The sequence below is a fragment of the Camelus ferus genome, chromosome 12 (genome assembly GCF_009834535.1).
Source record: "Camelus ferus isolate YT-003-E chromosome 12, BCGSAC_Cfer_1.0, whole genome shotgun sequence".
NCBI classification, from domain to species: Eukaryota; Metazoa; Chordata; class Mammalia; order Artiodactyla; family Camelidae; genus Camelus; species Camelus ferus.
The window spans coordinates 56267298-56280625 of NC_045707.1; the positions used below are offsets into that span (position 1 = coordinate 56267298).

At 37.7% G+C, this 13328-nt stretch overlaps 2 protein-coding genes across 9 annotated transcripts in view; both read right to left on the reverse strand.

The window, feature by feature from the left end:
* Positions 1-9043, reverse strand: part of TMTC2 (transmembrane O-mannosyltransferase targeting cadherins 2) — a 481539-nt gene extending 472496 nt beyond the window's left edge. The window contains exon 1 of the mRNA XM_032493821.1: positions 9021-9043. The gene's annotated coding sequence lies outside the window, so the exon portion shown is untranslated. The remainder of the gene's footprint in view (positions 1-9020) is intronic.
* The window catches only part of METTL25 (methyltransferase like 25), a 348849-nt gene that overhangs the window by 263862 nt on the left and 71659 nt on the right, over positions 1-13328 (reverse strand). The window contains exon 13 of one of the 8 annotated variants that reach the window (XM_032493822.1): positions 8965-9099. The exons of the other annotated variants lie outside the window; for them this stretch is intronic. The gene's annotated coding sequence lies outside the window, so the exon portion shown is untranslated. Of the gene's footprint in view, positions 1-8964; positions 9100-13328 lie in introns of those variants that run through there. 8 annotated transcript variants of the gene reach the window in all.

A 13328-nucleotide genomic window follows, 5' to 3' on the forward strand; every position in this document is an offset into this window, starting at 1 on the left:
CATTATTATAAGGAGTAGAGTGGAAATGTGAACCCAGGCATTCTACCTGCAGGATCCAGGCTTAAAAGCACTGAGCCATTACTGCAAGAGATAAGGTAAAAGTAATTTAAAAGTAAAAATCACTATGTTTGGATTCGGATCTCAATTCCAATTTGAAAGTCAGTTGAGTGGGACATTACCCTCTGATGAACATTACCTCACCTTTTTACCCAGGGTCACAAGGTCAAATATCCTCAGGGCCAGGTGGGAACATCACTGAATGAGGAACGCTGCCTTCTCAAACCAAGTTCCTTTTCTTCCTAGGAAGAGCCTGGTGGAAACAGCCTTTTCATCCCAGAGAAACAGCTGTGTAAGGCGAGATGGTAACTAGTATTTGCAGGGTAAGGAAGCAGTCATGTACGGGGGACACTGGATACAGCCAGAGAGGGCGTGCCCCATTCACAAAGGACCCGCCCATCATCTCTAGATTACTCTGATGTGTAGAAATGAGAGCAGTTAAGATTTTGGTTGTGCAATCTTCCAGTAGTTCAGAGTTCAGCAATTAATTCAAATACTAAATAAACAAACCAACACAGAAAACACGCCGTCTGGGCCAAACAAAATAAGACTTCAAGCCACCAGTGAGGGACCCATGCTTTAGTAATCTTCTCTTTAGGCTAAATCATCTTAATTCCAAACCTTTCCAAATGGATCTCTAGGCCCAGACCTTTCATCAGAATTATGGCCGCCCCCTTGAACGGATGCCAAGCTTTGCAGTCATCTGTATTTGGTGGGAGCTACATAGTTCCTTCCAGAAGTCGGAGTCCCACCTGGCAGTTGGTTATGCGGTGATCAATCCTAATGCCCTCCTCGTGTATAAGAAATGTCTGCTTTATATTAGAGTAGACGCTCTTTACCAGGACTGGCAGCATTGATAAGTGCTTTTCCTTAATGGAAAAGCATATTTTCATAGCTTTTCCAGGAATATCTTGCTGCTTTTAATGGAAGCAGGATCCATTCCCTTAGTTAATCTTCAATCACACAATGCTTATTTCATTGAAGGTAACAGCTCACGCATACTCACTCATGGCCCACAAATAAAAGACCTTTTTAAAAAATTGAAAGAGCTTCAGAGTAGCGTAGACAACAAGGAAAACAAACAGAAAAATGCCGGCTGTTCAGCTCAAGTGAAAACAATGATGTTCGAACTGTAAACTTGAGTGATAAACCACTGTAATAAAATGATTAAAAAACATTCATCATTCTGACAATCTGAAATCGTATTTAAATCACTCATTTTACTAAAAATCTACCTAAAGTACTTTCAGATCCCGTAGGAAAGAAATTTTTATGAAACAATATTTTAAAATATTTTTCCATGAGAATCTGTTCAGAAAAATAGTGCCTTAAATGGAATTCCAAAATCAATAAAAATTTATTGCTCAATTTTGACGTTTATGTGTTCATGGACTTTGCACAAAGTAAGCATTATTTTGAATATTTTCAGTTACTTTAATATAAAGTATCATAAATAAGGGACAAGTTGTCTTCAGAGGCCTGCTTAGGAGTTTGGAGTGTGAAAAACATGGCACTATGGCACTGGAAAACAATTCTCAAATGAATACTAAATGATTAGATAGAAGCACAAACAGGACACTGAATTAAGAAATGTGAAACTTTGCAAAACATCAAACAGAAAAATCACAAAACAATGTAGTATTCTGGATTAGATCATGAAACAAAAAAGACACTAGTGTGAAACGACGGAAATCGGAATAAAGTCTAGAGTTAATACTAATGTACCAATGTTGGTCCTTTTAGTTTTTACAAATGCATGGTATGAATGTCAGATGTTAACATTAGAGGAAACTGGATGAGATGTATATAGGAACTCTATGTTTGCAACTTTTTTGTAAACCTAAAATTATTCCAAAATAAAAAGCTTATTTGAAAAATCACAAAACAACTGGTAAGTGTATCAATCTGTGCCCTTAAAGCATGTAACAGTATAGGGTAAGATGATAACATTTACGTGCGGCAGTTAGTGCCATCTGTGTACGTACATGTGGGTGGTGTGTGTCAGTACATTGCTGGGGATGTGCGGACACAGCTAACCCACTTCCATCTTCTCCTCAGTTGACAGCCTGCTACTCAAAGTGTAAAAGGACAGAAATGAGGGTGGAGAGTGGGTTTCTGAACATTCTACTAATAAAAATAAATATTAAAATATATTAATAAAATACATTAATTATATTTATATAAATTTAGGAATCCCTGTGTTAAAAAACATAGGTCATCATAACTGGACAATTTTAAACTTTGGCTTTTTTGGGTGTTTTTGTTTTTTTTAAAAAAACTGTTTTATGTCTCTTTGTGGTATCTTTAAATATGTACCAATGAAAAGGCTTATAGTTTGTTTCCAGATTCTATAAAGCACACTTTACACTCATTTCTATCCCTTCACCAAAGAGGCTACATTGCCACAGGTCTCCCTTTTGCTGTACAGAACAGAGGCATTAATGAGGGGGAGTAGACATGGATCAGTATGTTAAAATAACTTAATAGGTCTGCTTTTGGCCAGGATGTAGTAGGTCATGGCAAGCCAACACTTTTGCTGCAACCACCAAAAAAGGGGCAAATAACTACCAAAAAAGGCGCATATTTTAAAATATATCAGAAAATAAGGAAATAGTGTAAACAAAAATTCCAGGGGGAGGAGACCCACTGTCTGAAATAAGCTGACAGTTGTTGGCCATCATTTTCCTTAGGGTCTGAGGATTGATCTTGTCCGAGGCAGAGAGCTTCTGCTGCGGGAAAGGGAGCCCAGCCAGTTTTTTAGCCTTCTTCTGCGGCTAGAGGGATCAAAAGGAAACGTGAAGGGTCTCAGTGATAGATGGTGACAGTGGAGCATCAGAAATTCAAGTAGAAAGTCGACTTGTGCCAAAAGACATTTTGATATGGTTGAGATCTCAAGAATCAGGATTAGGACACAGTGGTCCACCTGACACAGAGTCTACACAGAAATGAAGAGTGGAGCCGGTGAGCAGATGGGACACAGCCCAGTCCTCCTACCTCATCACCTCTCACAACTCCAGCGGCTGGTTCTGCTCCTCTTCTACCTCTGCACTAGCACCAATTCCTGCATCAAAGGTCCGAGCAGACGGAAACCGTCAGAGGAGCACCGGGTTCAGGGCTGACGGGTTATGTAAGTGAACCAGAGCCAAGCTCCTTCCTGGAGAGCAAAGGAACCTTGGACGGAAGCATAGGATGAGCTCATCTACAGGTTTACCTTCGGGTGCTTCAAAGCTCCATGGTCCAGGAGGAAAATCTATGAGTCTATCCCCGATGTATTAAGACCTGATGACTGTGCCTGGCCTTCCACCCTCTGAGTCAAGTAGGTATGACTTCTTTTTTCTCTCAGGAAAGATGAACTGAGGACATTTTCCTTGAAGGGGCCAGAATCTTTCATTCTTACCAAGAGCTGCATTACAGAATCACAGCAGCAGCTCTGGGCTGCCAGCTGTGCAGAAGTGACAGAAAGCAACGCTGTAGCTAGTGATTCACAAGTGGAATCTTTCTGTGATAGATTCGATCACAATTAAAAATTTTGTTTTTAAACTCCACTATTCTTGGCATTATTCCAGCATGTATTGCTCTAAGAAGCTGTAAAAAAGAATGTCAAATTCCAGTTTCCTGGTGCACTTCATCTGTCACCATAAAAATACAGTTTAAACCAGAGTCAGCAGAAGGACTGGTTTCTGGGTCTGTTAACTTTAGTGAAATTGAAGAATTGAAACTCTATGTCAGGACCCTCGGAAATATTTTATCCCCTTTATTTCATCCTCATCTTGATGTATAATCAGCCGTATGTAACAGGTTAGGGTTTATTTATTGAAACAAAGCAGATATATGGTGCATGAATTAACCTGTAAACAATTTCAGTTTGGTCTACTTGTCATTCAAGGTGTGTACTCAATTTAGAATGGTTTCTGCTCACTCAAGTCTCCCTCTCACATGCTTAGTGATTAAATATTTAGATTTACATCAAGCACCTGACACCACCATAAAAAAGGCCACACTGAAAGGAACTACAAAGTGCAATTAAATACAATCTTGAGAAACACTGCCAATATATGAGAAGACAGGATAGCATATATTTTTATTTTGTTTTATTTTGCCAATTATGTATATTGAGTTCACATAAATAAAAAGAAGCCACGTAAAATCTTGATGGATTCTAAAAAATACTAGAAAGTGTTCTAAAAAAAATCTGTCAAAGCCTAGCTTAATGTGTATGACATTGTTTTGCTTAATAATGGCCTCAATTTGAATTTTGATATAAAGAATTCATAGGAAATTAGGGCCATTTTAGGAGTTAATCTGTGGTAAGTTTTTCTGGTTATAAGGAAACATTAAATTTATATGTTTTTATTCTTATAAAAATTCTAGTAGAGGAAAATAAAACACCAAATATCAATGTCATTAGCAAATATAACTTTTATCATTAGATGTACTACTAGTTTACATACATAAAACAGATAGTGTAAGAATGTTTTATCTTTGAATGTAAATCCATTTAGAAATATCTAGATTTATTCATTTTTACACTGCTGTTTGCACATGGGTCAGCTGGAAAGTCTAAACAGTTGCCATGTATTAAAAATATAATACTAGTTGCAGATAATTTTTAGAACTCAATCTTTTATACCAGTTTAGATTCCCCTGTTACTTCCTTTCATAACACCCTTTTTATTTCCTTCATTTCATTTGTTAAATTATAATATGTGATTGAATTAAGTGTGTAATTTTTGGTATAGTGACTTCCTGTATGTTCTGGATTCCATGAGAGCTGGGACTATGTTTTCCTGCTCACTATGCTATACTTAACATTTAGTCCAGTGCTTAAAACATAGACGTGTTCAAAAAAGATGCTCTTAATGAATAAAGAACTGAATGATCTGCACCAGGGGTGGGAAAGCTATGGCTCAACTCCAGCCTGCTGCCTGCTTTATATAGCCCATGACTTAGGAATGTTTTTTCCATTTTTAAACAGATCTATTTTTCAAATGGTTGTATAAGTACCTCTGTAGTAACCTCAATTTTGCCTGTTGGCCCATAAATTCTAAAATCTTTACTATCCAGCACTACGAGGAAAAAAGTTTTCTGACCCTGATCTAGACCAGCACCATTCAATAGAACCACTGTGATGATGAGAGAGTTGTAGGTTTGTGCCATCCAGCAGGACAGCCACGGACCACCTATGGCCAGTGAGCACGTGAAATTTGTCCTGTGTGCGTGAGGGACTGAATTTTTTATTTAGTTTTAACTAATTAAAATAATCCCACATGGCTAGCAGCTAGTGTGTTAGAAAGCAGCAGACCTAGAGATCAAAAAGAATAAATCTCATGTAAATACAGCAGTTATCTGGAGATCAAGAATATCTATGGAAAAAAATTAAAATATGAGCTAATTTAGCAGTTAGTTAGTCTTTCTGGTAAAAAAAAAAAAAGAATACAAAAATAAGCTAAATTATCTACCACCAGTTCATTAAAATAACTAATGTTATGACAATACTTTGAAAAGGCCCAAAGGTAAAAATTAATTCATTTAATTTGATAGTTACACAGAGACTCATTTAAAATAAGTAGTGGTCCTTCCTTCTATGAACTGTGGATGAGAAAAGAACTCTTTTGGATAAGGTAGATAATGTTAATGCTCTATTAAATAAACGAAGAGTTTTGCTTTTATGAGCATTTTAAAGCTTTTCTTTGCCTTATTGAAGGACACATCACTTATTTACAAAGAAATTCTTGAAATACATAGAATCCTATTAAAGCAGAATGTTCTACAGCACAGTAGGAGAATATCAGATTAGCAAAAGCAGTGATATAATCTGATGATATCCCCAAATAGTTAGCATTAAAGTAGGTATTAAAGTGGTTTGAGAAGTGAAGATCCAAACTGCAACGTGAAGTTTATTAACACCCACATTCACATAAGATTTCAAGTCTTTAAGTTGAAGATGCTCTTAGTAGGAAATTTGAATTATGTGCTATTTAGGATTGAAATTGCTTGCTGCTGTTATTTATAACACTTGAAATAAGTTTAAAAAATTAAAAATTGAAGCAATCTCCTTTTCTTGCTTATGCTGTTTCTGACATGTCTATGTATGAAATAGTATCTCCCTGAGTAAAACTACTTTGGCTGCCCTCTTTTGTTTCAAATGATTTTATCATTAGGGAAAAATCTGAAATCACAGTGGACAAATAATCCCTTAATGCTTTTTCTGGCTAGCAAGTAATTTGTCAAAACAATCCAATTTCCAAATAACAAGCACACTCAATAAGACACTGAGCCAATACATCTGTTCCTCTCTGTATTCAGAGTATGGACAAATGCCTTTCATTTTGGGTTGAATTCTCTAACTTGACAATTCAGCTCTAGCAACTAAATATCCTTTATAATTTCTCTTCGATAAAACTAGAATTTTATAGAAGTCAGGTTTTATTGAGATATAACTCACATGCAGTAATATTCACCTTTTTAAAGTGTATAGTTTAATAAATTTTGCCAAACATTGTCTGTTCACCACTCAAATTAACATGTGGGACATTTTCATCACCCTAGAAAGTTCCCTATGCCCCTTTGTAGACAATCTCTCCCTTTACCTGTAGCCCACTGGTAACCAGTGATCAATCTGTTTCTACCATTTTGACTTTTCTAGAATGTCATATAAACACAGCATGTAGTCTATTGTGTCTAGCTTATTTCACTTAGCCATTTACTATAATGCTTTGGAAATTCATCCATGTTGTTGCTGATGTCAGTAGTTCATTGCTAGGTGCTGCTGAGAAGTATGCTGTTGTATGAATATACCACAGTATCTTTATCTGTTTTTCTATTGATGGACTTTTGGCTGCTAAGAATAAAGCAACTATTAACATTTGCTGTACAAACCTATGTTTTCATTTCTCTTAGGTAAATATCTATGAGTAGAACTGTTGGGTCATATAGTAAGTAGGTTTAACTTTATAAAAATCTGTCAAGTCATTTTCCAAAATAGCTATCATTTGCATTTCCATCAGCCTTCTTTAGAGCTCCAGTTGGTCTACGTTGTCTCCAACAGCCAGTATCATCAATCCTTCTAATTTTAGCCATTCTAAAGGATGTGTATTGGTTCTCTCCTTTTAATTCATATTTTCCTGATGATTAATGATATTGAATATTTTTGTATTTGTTCATTGCTGTTTGTATCTCTTCTTTGGTGAAAAGTGTGTGTAAATTTCTTGCCTCTCTTTTTACTGAGTCTGACTATTTATACTCTACCTACAAGCTTTTTATCAGGTATGTGCTCTGCAAATATTTCTTACCAATCTGTGTTCTGCTTTTCATTTTCTTAACAGTGTCTTTTGAAGAGCAGACATTTTAAATTTGATGAAGACCAATTTGTCAAATTTTTTGCTTAAGGTGTATGTTTTTTATGTCCTAAGGAACATTTCCTTAACCAAAGGTCATAAATATTTTCTCCTACATTTTATTTTGATTTTTCTTTTTAATTTTCACTCACATATTTAGGCCTAAAATCCATTTCAAGTAACTTTTTGTATGTGATATGTGGTAAAGGTTGAAATTCTTTTTTTTTTTCTTTCATTTTGATACCTAATTGTTTAATTGTTAGCACCACTAGTTAAAAAGAGTATTTTTCCCCATTAAATAGCTTTGACACCTTTGTCAAAAATCAACTGACTAAATATGTATGGGTCTGTTTCCGAACTCATTAGTTTGTTCCATTCATCTGTGTAGCTATCTGTAAATAGATACCATATTGTCTTGATCTATAGTTTTATAGTAAGTCTTCATTTTATTTTTTAAATTTTTGGGTGTTTTGTCTGTTTGTTTTGGAGGAGGGATAATTAGGTTTATTTGTTTGTTTGTTTATTTTTATGGAGGTGCTGGATTGAACCCAGGACCCCCTGCATGCTAAGCATGCACTCTACCACTGAGCTGTATCTTCTCCCCTATAGTAAGTCTTTAAAGTGAATACTGATATCCTCCAAAAATCTAAGTACTCCTGAAACAGTTGTCTATTATATAGTGTAGGTAGAAGTTTGCACTGATGTGAGAAGATATCATTCCTCCAAAGACGGAGGAATGGCTATTCTTACTAGTTATCTTAGGCGGTCTGCTTTCCTGTGTTCCACAGACAGGGGGTTTACTGAACCCAGGGGGATTCACAGATAGAATTCAGGGCATCCATAATCTTGGATCCTGGAGAAAACTTACTTCTTTCTCATCTTTGATTGAAATTCAGTGTTTCCTTTAGTTATAAATGCGGACAACAAACCTCAGTAGTACTGACAGTACCTGAAAAAATCTTGCCAATAGAAGGCACAGATCTTTTCCTGTCACATTACAGTTGTGGCTGATATCTTCAAATACTGCTTACACTGATTGTTACCTCAAAATTATAGTAGTTTTTAGAACTGCTACTTGACCTTGTTATTTAATGTGTAATAAAGAAACACACATATTATCAAATTACAATCTTAAAAACTCTTTTGGTAACTACCTCAGTAGGATTGGTTTCCTTTGTCATATAATGTATTTTACTACATAGTAAAAAAATTGTTTGAGAAGGGGCCCAAAGGCATTTCAGACTGGCAAAGGGGTCCCTGGCACAGACACGGTTTAGCTCTACCTTCTGTGTTCCGATTCCACAGACCTACTGTGCAGGTTGTCCCTCTACCCTAGGAGGTCCATTCAAAATGTCTTTAATGCTTCAGTTTAGAATATTGCAAATATTACCAGCTTTGTGTTATTTCATCTTCTGTCACATATAAAATAATCACAATATATAATATATAATGTATTATATTATTTTATCTTATTCATAAATGTGAGATTGAACAATGCTCCACATCAGAAGATTGAAGGGTGTTTCTCATGATTCCTGCCTTTGAGGAAGGAGGCCTGACACACGACACACACTGCTCATGTGCTCCCATGAGGACACACAGAAGTGACCTAGATGATGTCCTTACCCCTCACTTGGGTGGTGCTGGAGGTGTGGGCAGAGTATCAGCCAATGCCTCCCACAGGAAATGACACGTACGAGGAAACCTAGAGAACGAGGAAGCGTTAAACAGAATGAGAAGAGACTTCAACACAGAAAAATGTGTGAGCGTGAAACCTGACTCTGCCTGCAGTCCCGGGGCAGAGGAACGGCCCAGAGAGGAAATGCACACTGCCGGCCTCTCAACACCCCCACCCCCATGTGTCCAGAAAGGCAATCTTTCTCGCAATGCAGAGGGCAAGCGGCCTCCCAGTCTGGATGAGAATACTCAGCTAGCATTTACCATTCTATGCTGGCAGGCGGAGTTTTTTCTCTCAGCCTCTCTTCCCCACCTTCCACCCCCAGAAGCTGCTAGGAGTGCAGAGCCCTTGGCTGACAGAGCCCTTCCGGAAGGGCCGGTCTCCATGTCCTGCGCCATCTTCAGTGCATCCTCCACCCAAGAGCTCTCCAGTGCGCCTCCATGGCTTTTACAAGCTCCTCCAGTCCCAGACTAGTGAGGGGCGCAGGGTCGTGTGCTTAGATGCCATGGTGCAAACGGTCGGGACACGTGGGGACAGACTCACAGTCCCAACTTCCCCGTCAGCCCAGTCTAGAGGGGTGGGGGGTCTCCTCCCACCTGGACTACATGAGTCATTTATTACATCCTAAACAGAGATTATTAGCAAGAGACATTCCTATTTAAACCGTCCTTGAGCATTTCCTCCAGCCAGGCAGCAGCAGGGGCTGCTCAGCTAATTAGGGACTGACTGACTTCTCAGCACCGTTAGCAGCTGTGCCCAAGCCTTGCCCACCTGCATCTGCCACAGCACTGGGACCACTCCTTTGTGATGGGCTCTGTTTTCACTTTGTGTATCAAGATCTCAATGGAGCAACTGCCAGCCGCATATCTAGCTAGGACAGGGGTGTACATGAAAAATCTTTACATTTTTGAGGGTTGCTGTTTAGTTCAGGGAATTGTTTCACCTTATTCAATTATCCTGATGGGAAACAGGCTGCCTGTCCTCGGGGGGGGGGGGGGGGGCTCCTGCTTCCAGCTGCTGAGGTGACATAACACTTTCTGAGGAAGAGGATGGTGCCCTTTTTTGCACCATCCTCTGTAGGTTTTGTGTTTGGTTTTGTTTTTTGAGGACATTTTAAATAATGATCATCAGCTTCATGACTTCACTTACGGGGCATTATTCTTTTCTCTCAGAGGACAGCCTAGTTTTCTTTTTCTTTTTTTTCTCCCCTGGAGGATCAGTGTATTCATTTCCTCCCTTTCCTCTCCAACATGTTCTGAATGCTTTCACTGCTAGGCACAGGATAAACAGTAAAAATGATAGATCTCCTGCCCCTCTAGGTCGAATAAAGGAACACAAACATTTTAAAATTAAGTGCAATAAAGTGGTATTGATGCTGTCATAGTCATCTGGGCAGAGTATAGTTGGGATGTAATAAAAGGATGGTGATTTAAGTGTGGGGCAGGCTCGTAAATACTGAAGGACAACAGAACGAAGTGTTGACAGGAAGAGAAAGGGATGTTAGCCTTCCTGGAAGAGGGATCGGTGAGAGCAAAGTCCAGATGGAGACAACACTTGAGATGTTGTGGGAGTCACAGAAAGTCTGGATAATTTGAAACTTGGGTTAGATGGAGTGCAGAGAAAGATTAAATGGATGAAGTAGGCAGAGAAAGCATCATAGAGGATTTGGACACCACGCTAAAGAGTTTTGATTTTCTTATAAGAAAACGGGAAAGCTATGGAAGAGCTATAAGCAGGGGTTAGAGACTGACGCCAAGGAAACCAAAAGGGCAGTTATGAGGCTCTGTACTTAGACAGTAGCAGTGGGACGGGAGAGGGGAGGCAGTGAAGAGAAGCTTTACACCTTGATAGGAAATGATTCTCTTCAGCACGGCATTCAAGGCTTCCATCTCTAGGACCCTGTCAACCTGTCTGGTCTTATTTCCATACTCACCATTTACATTAATCTACTTTAAGCCCCTAAAGGAGTCATGCTGTCTCATGTTTCTGCAATAAGTGTTGCTAGTCCTTATTGAAAGGTTATTATACATACAAGGATCACTATTACATGATCTATTCCTTCTCACAACTGCATGTGGTCAGTTATTGTTTTTCCCTCAGTTGACAGATGGAGAAACTGAAGCACAAATAAGTTAAGTAACCTAACTAAGGTCACACAGCTAGTGAGGGACACAAATGAGATTTGACCTCCATCAGCCTCTTTCTAGAATCCATTCTTTTAACCACTATTTATAGCACTATCACACTGCCCCTTCTCTTAAAAGAAAGACCTCTCTTTCTTCACTTAGCTTACCTAATACTCCACCACCACTTAATTCAGCTTCTGCTTCCATCAACATTTTGAAAAATCGCTCACCAAAAATATCAATAATAGACTCCAGTGGGAACTTTTTCATTTTCTTCTACTTGAGTTTTCAAATGCTTTCAACCACTGGACTACTCAATAAGCCCTGAAATATCCTCTTCCTTGATTCATATGATGATCTGCTGTTAGTCTTTCTACTTTATCTCTGGATGTGCTTTCTCAGCCCCTTCTGTTAATCATCCTTCTCTACAGAAACTTCATATTGGAGTTTCAAAGATTCAGTCGTAACCCACACACCCAGTCAATTAATCTTCAACAAAGGAGGCGAGAATACACAATGGATAAAAGTCAGTCTCTTTGGCAAGTGGTGTTGGGAAAGCTGGACAGCCGCATGTAAATCAGTGAAGTTAGAACACTCCCTCACACCAAACACAAAAATAAACTCAAAATGGCTAAAAGACTTAAACATAAAACAGGATACCATAAATCTCCTAGGAAAAAACATGGGCAAAACATTCCCTGACATAAATCACAGCAATGTTCTTCTAGGTCAGTCTACCAAGGCAATAGAAATAAAAGCAAAAATAAATAAATGAGACCTAGTTAAACTTATAAGCTTTGAACAGCAAAGGATACCATAAACAAAACAAAAAGACAACCTACAGAATGGGGGAAAACATTTGCAAATGATGTGACTGACAAGGGCTTAATTTCCAAAATATACAAACAGCTCATACAACTCAATAACAACAAAAACAAACAACCCAATTCAAAAATGAGCAGACCTAAAAAGACATTTCTCCAATAAAAACATACAGATGGCCAATAGGTACATGAAAAAATGCTCAATATTGCTAATTACCAGAGAAATGCAAACCAAAAATACAATGAGGTATTACCTTACACTGGTCAGAATGGCCACAAACGATAAATGCTGGAGAGAGTGTGGAGAAAAGAGAATCCTTTTACATCGTTTGTGGGAATGTAATTTGATATAGCCGCTACGTAAAACAGTATGGAGATTCCTTTAAAAAGTGAAAACAGACTTATATAATCCAGTAATCTCACTTCTGGGCATTCATTTGGAGAAAATGCTACTTTGAAAAGATACATGCACCCCAACGTTTATAGCAGCACTATTTACAATAGCCAGGACATAAAAGCAACCTGAATGTTCATCAACAGATGATTGGGTAAAGAAGATGTGGTGGATATAGATATAGATATAGATATAGATATAGATATAGATATAGATATAGATATAGATAATGGAATACTACTCAGTCATAAAAAAGAATGAAATAATGCCATTTGCAGCACTATGAATGGATCTAGATTATCATACTAAGTAAAATCAGAGGAAGACAACTACCATACAATATCACTTATATGTGGAATCTAAAAAAATAAAATGGCGTAAATGAACTTATTTACAAAATAGAAAGAGACTCAATATAGAAAACAAATTTACGGTTACCAGGGGGAAAAGGTGGGGAGGGGAGGGATAAATTCGGAGTCTGGGATTTGCAGATACTAACTACTATATTAAAAAAAAAAAAAACAGATAAACAACAAGGTCCTACTATTTAACATGGGGAACTACAGTCAGTATCTTGTAGTAACTTATAATGATAAAGAATATGAAAAAGAATTTATTATCTGTATAAATGAATCAATATTTTGTACACCAGAAGCTACCACAACTATACTTCAATTAAAAAAAAATTAGAATTTGAAGAACTTCGGACAAAAAAAAGAAAAAAACCGAACATAAAGAAGAAACAAAAACAGCAGAAAAGATTCAGTCCTAGTTTTCCCATTCTTTTCTCTCTATGCTTTTGCACTGAGTGATCTCATCTATGTTCCAGCTTCAATTTCCATCTATATGTTGATAACATCTCAATTTGTATCCAGGCTTCCCCTTTGTTCTACAGACCCTTATAGACCAGTG